Genomic DNA, 6728 nt, shown 5'->3' with positions numbered 1-6728 from the left:
AAGGGATGTAAGACTTATCATGTCCTAGTTGACATGGCATAAATGCTACAACTGGCCAAAGGCAAACATTCCTATTCCCCATTCTAAAATAAGGATTTAAATTGTGGCACATGAAACCTAGTCTACCTGAGTAAATCCCTGGTCTTAGCTATGTGATCAATAAAGGGGCTGGAGACAGTGGAACAGAGCAAATTACTTGGCAGGTCTAGCTTTATAATTTAAGGACAGGAGAAGTCAAAATTATGTTTAAGTATTTTTATTATATAAGAAAAGCGTCACAATTAAGCTATATTTCAAAGCTTTAATTGAGCCTGACCATAAAAACACATTTAAGCATATCACATGATTTACACAATTATATCTCACATATGCCAACTCAAACAATCCCATATTCTAGAAATAAATGTCACAAGTGTACATCAAGCCTGACAAAGTAGTCACTGCAGTTGCAGAAGTACCAGTGTTAATGCATGTGCCACAGATTCATTTATACCTTATTTTCGTAGTGCCTCAGACATTTCTTTAGACATGTTAAATTGTTAAGAAATCACTAAACTACCCCCTGGTGTCTACACTGGAACAGGGGGACCAAACGGTTCAAAGTGCAGAGTTCCGTACTGCCGCCATGGAGAGGACCGTACCGTTCAGCCTATGGGCATGGGGCCAGTGTGCGAGGTGTTTAAACAGGCCGGAAGGTGTGAGGGTAAATAACAATTCCCATCAGTGAAGTAGAAAAGGGTTATCGTCCGGCACGCAACTCGACATGACTGCCTTTCTGAAGTGCATTTAAAAAAATGTGCTCTTTGTAAAACAGTTCGCCCCATCTAGGTCGCTGATGTTAAAGTCTTGCCGGTGTCTGTTCAGTGATCAACAGCCCTCTAGAAGCGCCCCTGTAGAGAGCCCCCCACCAGGATGGGTATGATGAGCGCGACCGAGCTGGACTGCAAGGACGCACTGGCTCCTTTGGGAATGGTGTTGTTCTTGGCGACATCGGGCATCTTGGTCATGTTAGAACTCGCGCCGCCAGCTTTGGTCGTAGCATTCATGGCAGGGGACTGTGTGCTAGCCTTTTGCGCGTGGACCTAAAACAGGAGAGCAGAGGGGCTTGTCACATGTGAAAAACACGTCAACCTGAAACATTTGACGAATCAGGACAATTATCAATAAGACTTCACTTTCGTCCGACTAAATTAAAAAGGGAAAACGGTCAGCTAGGCAATCAAATACAAGAGCCCTATGGCAATATGTTCCAACAACAAGCACCTTAGAAAATGTAAGAGCCATCACCTTGTGGACAATGTTTTCCATAGCCTATAGGGTAACGGGCAACGTCCTGCATTTGAATTGCACAGTCAAGGATAAGAAATAAAGACACAGTCGCGCTAAAATTACATTAGCCAGCCTATGCATGTTGTAGTAACTTTAGGCTACTGAATCCTTTATCTGAAGAGGCGTCGCCGTTCCACATTGCGTGGCACGCTAGACTTTGCCGACATTTCGTCAATCATACTGACTGAAAACATCTGAGGTGAATTATACGCGCCATCATTCGCTTGTCATTGTCGAAAAATCATACATTTATGGTAACACATGTCTGAATAATAAGCCACAATGAAAGTTACACCTGTCCTGTTGAAATACATTTGCTCTCCAGAATAATGGGTAGCCTAATTCAAATCCGGGTTCATCTAAAACAAACATGATAAACAGTACATCATTTTTGAAAGAACATGTCTTACCTGTGATGAAAAATGCATGGCAAGGAGAAGTAATCCAATGTAAGGCATCACAATTTTAGTCATCTTGTTATCGGTATCTTCCCAGCCACAAGTACGCGTAATATAGCTATGCTGCCTCCGTCTTTTCTCAAGATGAATGACTGGAGGACAAACCCAGGGGATTTTATACCACCACCGAGCGTGACGTTAGGCAACGCTGCGCATCCCCCAAACCACCTGTACAGCCTTCCAATCAAATGGAAACCTACAGTTTATCAGAAACTTCCCATAAACTACACCTCTGAGACCTATTATTATACATCTTAGGGTGTGACTAGCAGCAATACAAATAGCCTTTGTGTTTATAATCATTGTCTTTTGATATGAAATCACTAGCTTACAATTTGAAGAGTTTGAGACAATTATTCTCTCTACCTTCCTCCTCGGAGAAGGTTGATTCCATGAGCATGATGGGGACATTTTTCAAACAATAATAATTATACAGGTAGTCTAGTTTATGTTGTTCAATATATATTTATGGGGATATTTTGCCTGGTAAATGGCAAAAAGTTTTACACAAGCAGCTCTTATAGCGACCTCTTGGGGTAAACATAAGCTTTTTACCACAACGCAATTCGGTTCATATGTCCCTTCCCGTCCGTAGTTGTCGGCCTATTGGTCTCACATGGAAGCTATAATTCATTTGCGGTAACTAAGGTCAAGTGAATACTCGAAAAGTACATTTCCTAAAGAAAATGTGTGTGCTTGCTAGCTTGACTTGAAGTAATATGGTTGATAGAAAAGGATAGCTGGATTAGGTGAAAGTTGGTTGGGTGTCTCTAGCTTGAACGGTTCTAGAGTTAGGCCTATAATATTACTGTTGGTGGGTTATCTATGCTAATTAATGAAAATGTAAATAGTTATCATTTATAAAGTTTTGAAAATGTTGAAGTTGTTTTAATGTTTGTAGCTGAAATGGTGAAAGAGCAGTAGCATTTAAAATGTCTATCACTGTGTTCTTATGGTTGGCATTGGGAGATTCTCAATTGGTCTAATGCCCATCCTCCATAGCTGCAGGAAGTAGGGGTGCTGGGGCTGCGGTGGAGATGGAGTTCTTTGAAATCAAATCAAATTTTATTCATCACATGCTTCATAAACAACAGGTGTAAACTAACAGTAAAATGCTTACTTACGGGCCATACCCAACAATGCAGAGAGAAAGAAAAAGATAAATATTTGAAAAGTATTAACTTTATTCAGCACGCCCTACTCAAAACATCTTGACATGTTTGCGCAGTGGGGAACCTATTCGCCTTCAGGTTGTGCCAGGTTTGTGATTCTGAAAGGACAGCCACCGTAATACCAGAGCTCTCATGTAGGAGAGTGCACTTTCTGTAGAACACAAAGGGCCAGTGGTGTAGGGGAGGGTATACGTAGGTATAAACCGTATACCCATTTTGTTTTCAGTCGGCATTGCGTATACTCACTCCTTAGTCCCTACTGATGCGTATCAAAGTAGTGTAGTGGAGGTATACGACTTGTAGTACAATAGAGAAATCATGCACAAAGTTGCCAACATAAATCGCAAAGCACGTGAAGTATATTCACATGTGCACCACACACAAAGCCTAGTTTCAGCGAAATATCATCTGCAGGCAGCCAGAGTGTGCAGCTCTCAACTGGTTTTGGCATGGAGCAGCTCACAGATGAATGACATTGGTAGCCGGTAGGGTAGGAAAGACATTTCAACTTATGATATCTACCAGTAAATGCTAACTAAGACAACAATGGTATGCAAACCAAGTATTGAAAAAGTTTAGACCAAAGTGTTGGTTAGTAGGCTATTTGTGATGCGCAATTGTCATCATGGGCTATTTGCATCAGGGTGTAGATATGGATGGGCCTGGGTGGACCAAGGCTCATCGACTTGGAAGCCAGGCCCTGACCGGCACACCCAATCAGACTGATGTGGTTTAAGCATTGTTGTGGACTTAGCCCATCTAATTTTGTGATTTTGAGAGTGAAAATCAGAGAAATCTATAGGAAAACTCACAACGTGAGATCAAAAGACAGATACTGGTGGACAAGGAGGCATACAAGCAAAGGGTGGAGATGACCCTGTCCTCAGGAAACTCAAGTGTGGCGTACTGCATTAGCATCGAATAGCCCCTGCGACATGCAACTTTTCAGGGAAGTTAGGAACCAATATACAGTCAGTTAGGAATGCAAAGGCTAGCTTTTTCAAACAGAAATTTGCATCATGTAGCACTAATTCCAAAACATTTTGGGACACTGTAAAGTCCATGGAGAATAAGAGCACGTCATCCCAGTGGGCAGGAGGTGCTCTTATTCTCCATGGTCTTTACAGTGCCCACTGCACTGAGGCTAGGTAATACTGTCACCACCGATAAATCTACAATAATCGTGAATTTCAATAAGCATTTTTCCACGGCTGGCCATGCTTTCCACCTGGCTACCCCTACCCCGGCTAACAGCTCTGCACCCCCCGCAGCAACTGGTTCAAGCCCCCCCTCCCCCTTCACCCAAATCCAGATAGCTGATGTTCTGAAAGAGCTGCAAAATCTGGACCCCTACAAATCAGCTGGACTAGACAATGTGGACCCTCTCTTTCTAAAATTATCCGCCGCAATTGTTGCAAACCCTATTACTAGCCTGTTCAACCTCTTTCATATCATCTGAGTTCCCTAAAGACTGGAAAGCTGCCGCAGTCATCCCTCTTCAAAGGGGGAGACACTCTAGGCCCAAACTTTTACAGACCTATATCCATCCTGCCCTGCCCTGCCCTGCCCTGCCCTGCCCTGCCCTGCCTTTCTAAGGTCTTCGTTAGCCAAGTTAACAAACAGATCACCGACCATTTTGAATCCCACCGTACCTTCTCCGCTACGCAATCTGGTTTCCTAGCTGGTCATGGGTGCACCTCAGCCACGCTTAAGGTCCTAAAGGTCCTAAACGATATCATAACCGCCATCGATAAAAGACAGTACTGTGCAGCCGTCTTCATCGACTTGGCTAAGGCTTTCGACTCTGTCAATCACCGCATTCATATCCCGCACATGTTTGGCCCTGTCCGGGGGTATCATCGGATGGGGCCACAGTGTCTTCTGATCCCTCCTGTCTCAGCCTCCAGTATTTATGCTGCAGTAGTTTATGTGTCGGGGGGCTAGGGTCAGTCTGTTACATCTGGAGTATTTCTCTTATCTTATCCGGTGTCCTGTGTGTATTTAAATATGCTCTCTCTAATTCTCTCTTTCTCTCTTTCTGTCTTTCTCTCGGAGGACCTGAGCCCTAGGACCATGCCTCAGGACTACCTGGTATGATGACTCCTTGCTGTCCCCAGTCCACCTGGCCGTGCTGCTGCTCCAGTTTCAACTGTTCTGCCTGCGGCTATGGAACCCTGACCTGTTCACCGGACGTGCTTGTTGCACCCTCGACAACTACTATGATTATTATTATTTGACCATGCTGGTCATTTATGAACATTTTAACATTTTAACATTTTGACCATGTTCTGTTATAATATCCACCCTGCACAGCCAGAAGAGGACTGGCCACCCCTCATAGCCTGGTTCCTCTCTAGGTTTCTTCCTAGGTTTTTGGCCTTTCTAGGGAGTTTTTCCTAGGGAGTTTTTCCTAGCCACCGTGCTTCTTTCACATGCTTTGCTTGCTGTTTGGGGTTTTAGGCTGGGTTTCTGTACAGCACTTTGAGAATATCAGCTGATGTACGAAGGGCTATATAAAAATAAATTTGATTTGATTTGATTTGAATTTGATTTGATATCGGCAGACTCAACAGCCTTGGTTTCTCAAATGACTGCCTCGCCTGGTTCACCAACTTCTTCTCAGATAGAGTTCAGTGTGTCAAATCGGAGGGCCTGTTGTCCGGACCTCTGGCAGTCACTATGGGGGTGCCACAGGGTTCAATTCTCGGGCCGACTCTTTTCTCTGTATATATAATAATGATGTCGCTTTTGCTGCTGGTGATTCTCTGATCAACCTCTATGCAGACGACACCATTCTGTATACAGTGGGGGAAAAAAGTATTTGATCCCCTGCTGATTTTGTACGTTTGCCCACTTACAAAGAAATGATCAGTCTATAATTTTAATAGTAGGTTTACTTGAACAGTGAGAGACAGAATAACAACAAAAAAATCCAGAAAAACGCATGTCAAAAATGTTATAAAATGATTTGCATTTTAATGAGGGAAATAAGTATTTGACCCCTCTGCAAAACATGACTTAGTGGCAAAACCCTTGTTGGCAATCACAGAGGTCAGACGTTTCTTGTAGTTGGCCACCAGGTTTGCACACATCTCAGGAGGGATTTTGTCCATTTCCTCTTTGCAGATCTTCTCCAAGTCATTAAGGTTTTGAGGCTGATGTCTCGCAACTCGAACCTTCAGCTCCCTCCACAGATTTTCTATGGGATTAAGGTCTGGAGACTGGCTAGGCCACTCCAGGACCTTACTGTGCTTCTTCTTGAGCCACTCCTTTGTTGCCTTGGCCGTGTGTTTTGGGTCATTGTCATGCTGGAATATCCATCCACGACCCATTTTCAATGCCCTGGATGAGGGAAGGAGGTTCTCACCCAAGATTTGACGGTACATGGCCCCGTCCATCGTCCCTTTCATGCGGTGAAGTTGTCATGTCCCTTTAGCAGAAAAACACCCCCAAAGCATAATGTTTCCACCTCCATGTTTGACGGTGGAGATGGTATTCTTGGGGTCATAGGCAGCATTCCTCCTCCGCCAAACATGGCGAGTTGAGTTGATGCCAAAGAGCTCCATTTTGGTCTCATCTGACCACAACACTTTCACCAGTTGACCTCTGAGTCATTCAGATGTTCATTAGCAAACTTCAGGCAGGCATGTATATGTATTCTTGAGCAGGGGGACCTTGCGGGCGCTGCAGGATTTCAGTCCTTCACGGCGTAGTGTGTTACCAATTGTTTTCTTGGTGACTATGGTCCCAGCTGCCTTGAGATCATTGA

General features: G+C 43.9%; 1 long non-coding RNA gene across 1 annotated transcript; it reads right to left on the bottom strand.

Annotated features, from left to right (window-relative positions):
* Window positions 1-790: 790 nt before the first annotated feature.
* On the bottom strand, window positions 791-1891 carry LOC106610760 (uncharacterized). The gene is made up of 2 exons (XR_001329967.2): window positions 1740-1891; window positions 791-1082 (listed from the first exon to the last, which is right to left on the bottom strand). It is a non-coding gene; the product is annotated as an uncharacterized lncRNA (long non-coding RNA).
* Between the last annotated feature and the right edge of the window lie 4837 nt (window positions 1892-6728).

The sequence above is a fragment of the Salmo salar genome, chromosome ssa09 (genome assembly GCF_905237065.1).
Source record: "Salmo salar chromosome ssa09, Ssal_v3.1, whole genome shotgun sequence".
NCBI classification, from domain to species: Eukaryota; Metazoa; Chordata; class Actinopteri; order Salmoniformes; family Salmonidae; genus Salmo; species Salmo salar.
The sequence above is the reverse complement of the archived record's forward strand: the minus strand, read 5'-3'. Positions and strand labels throughout refer to the sequence as shown.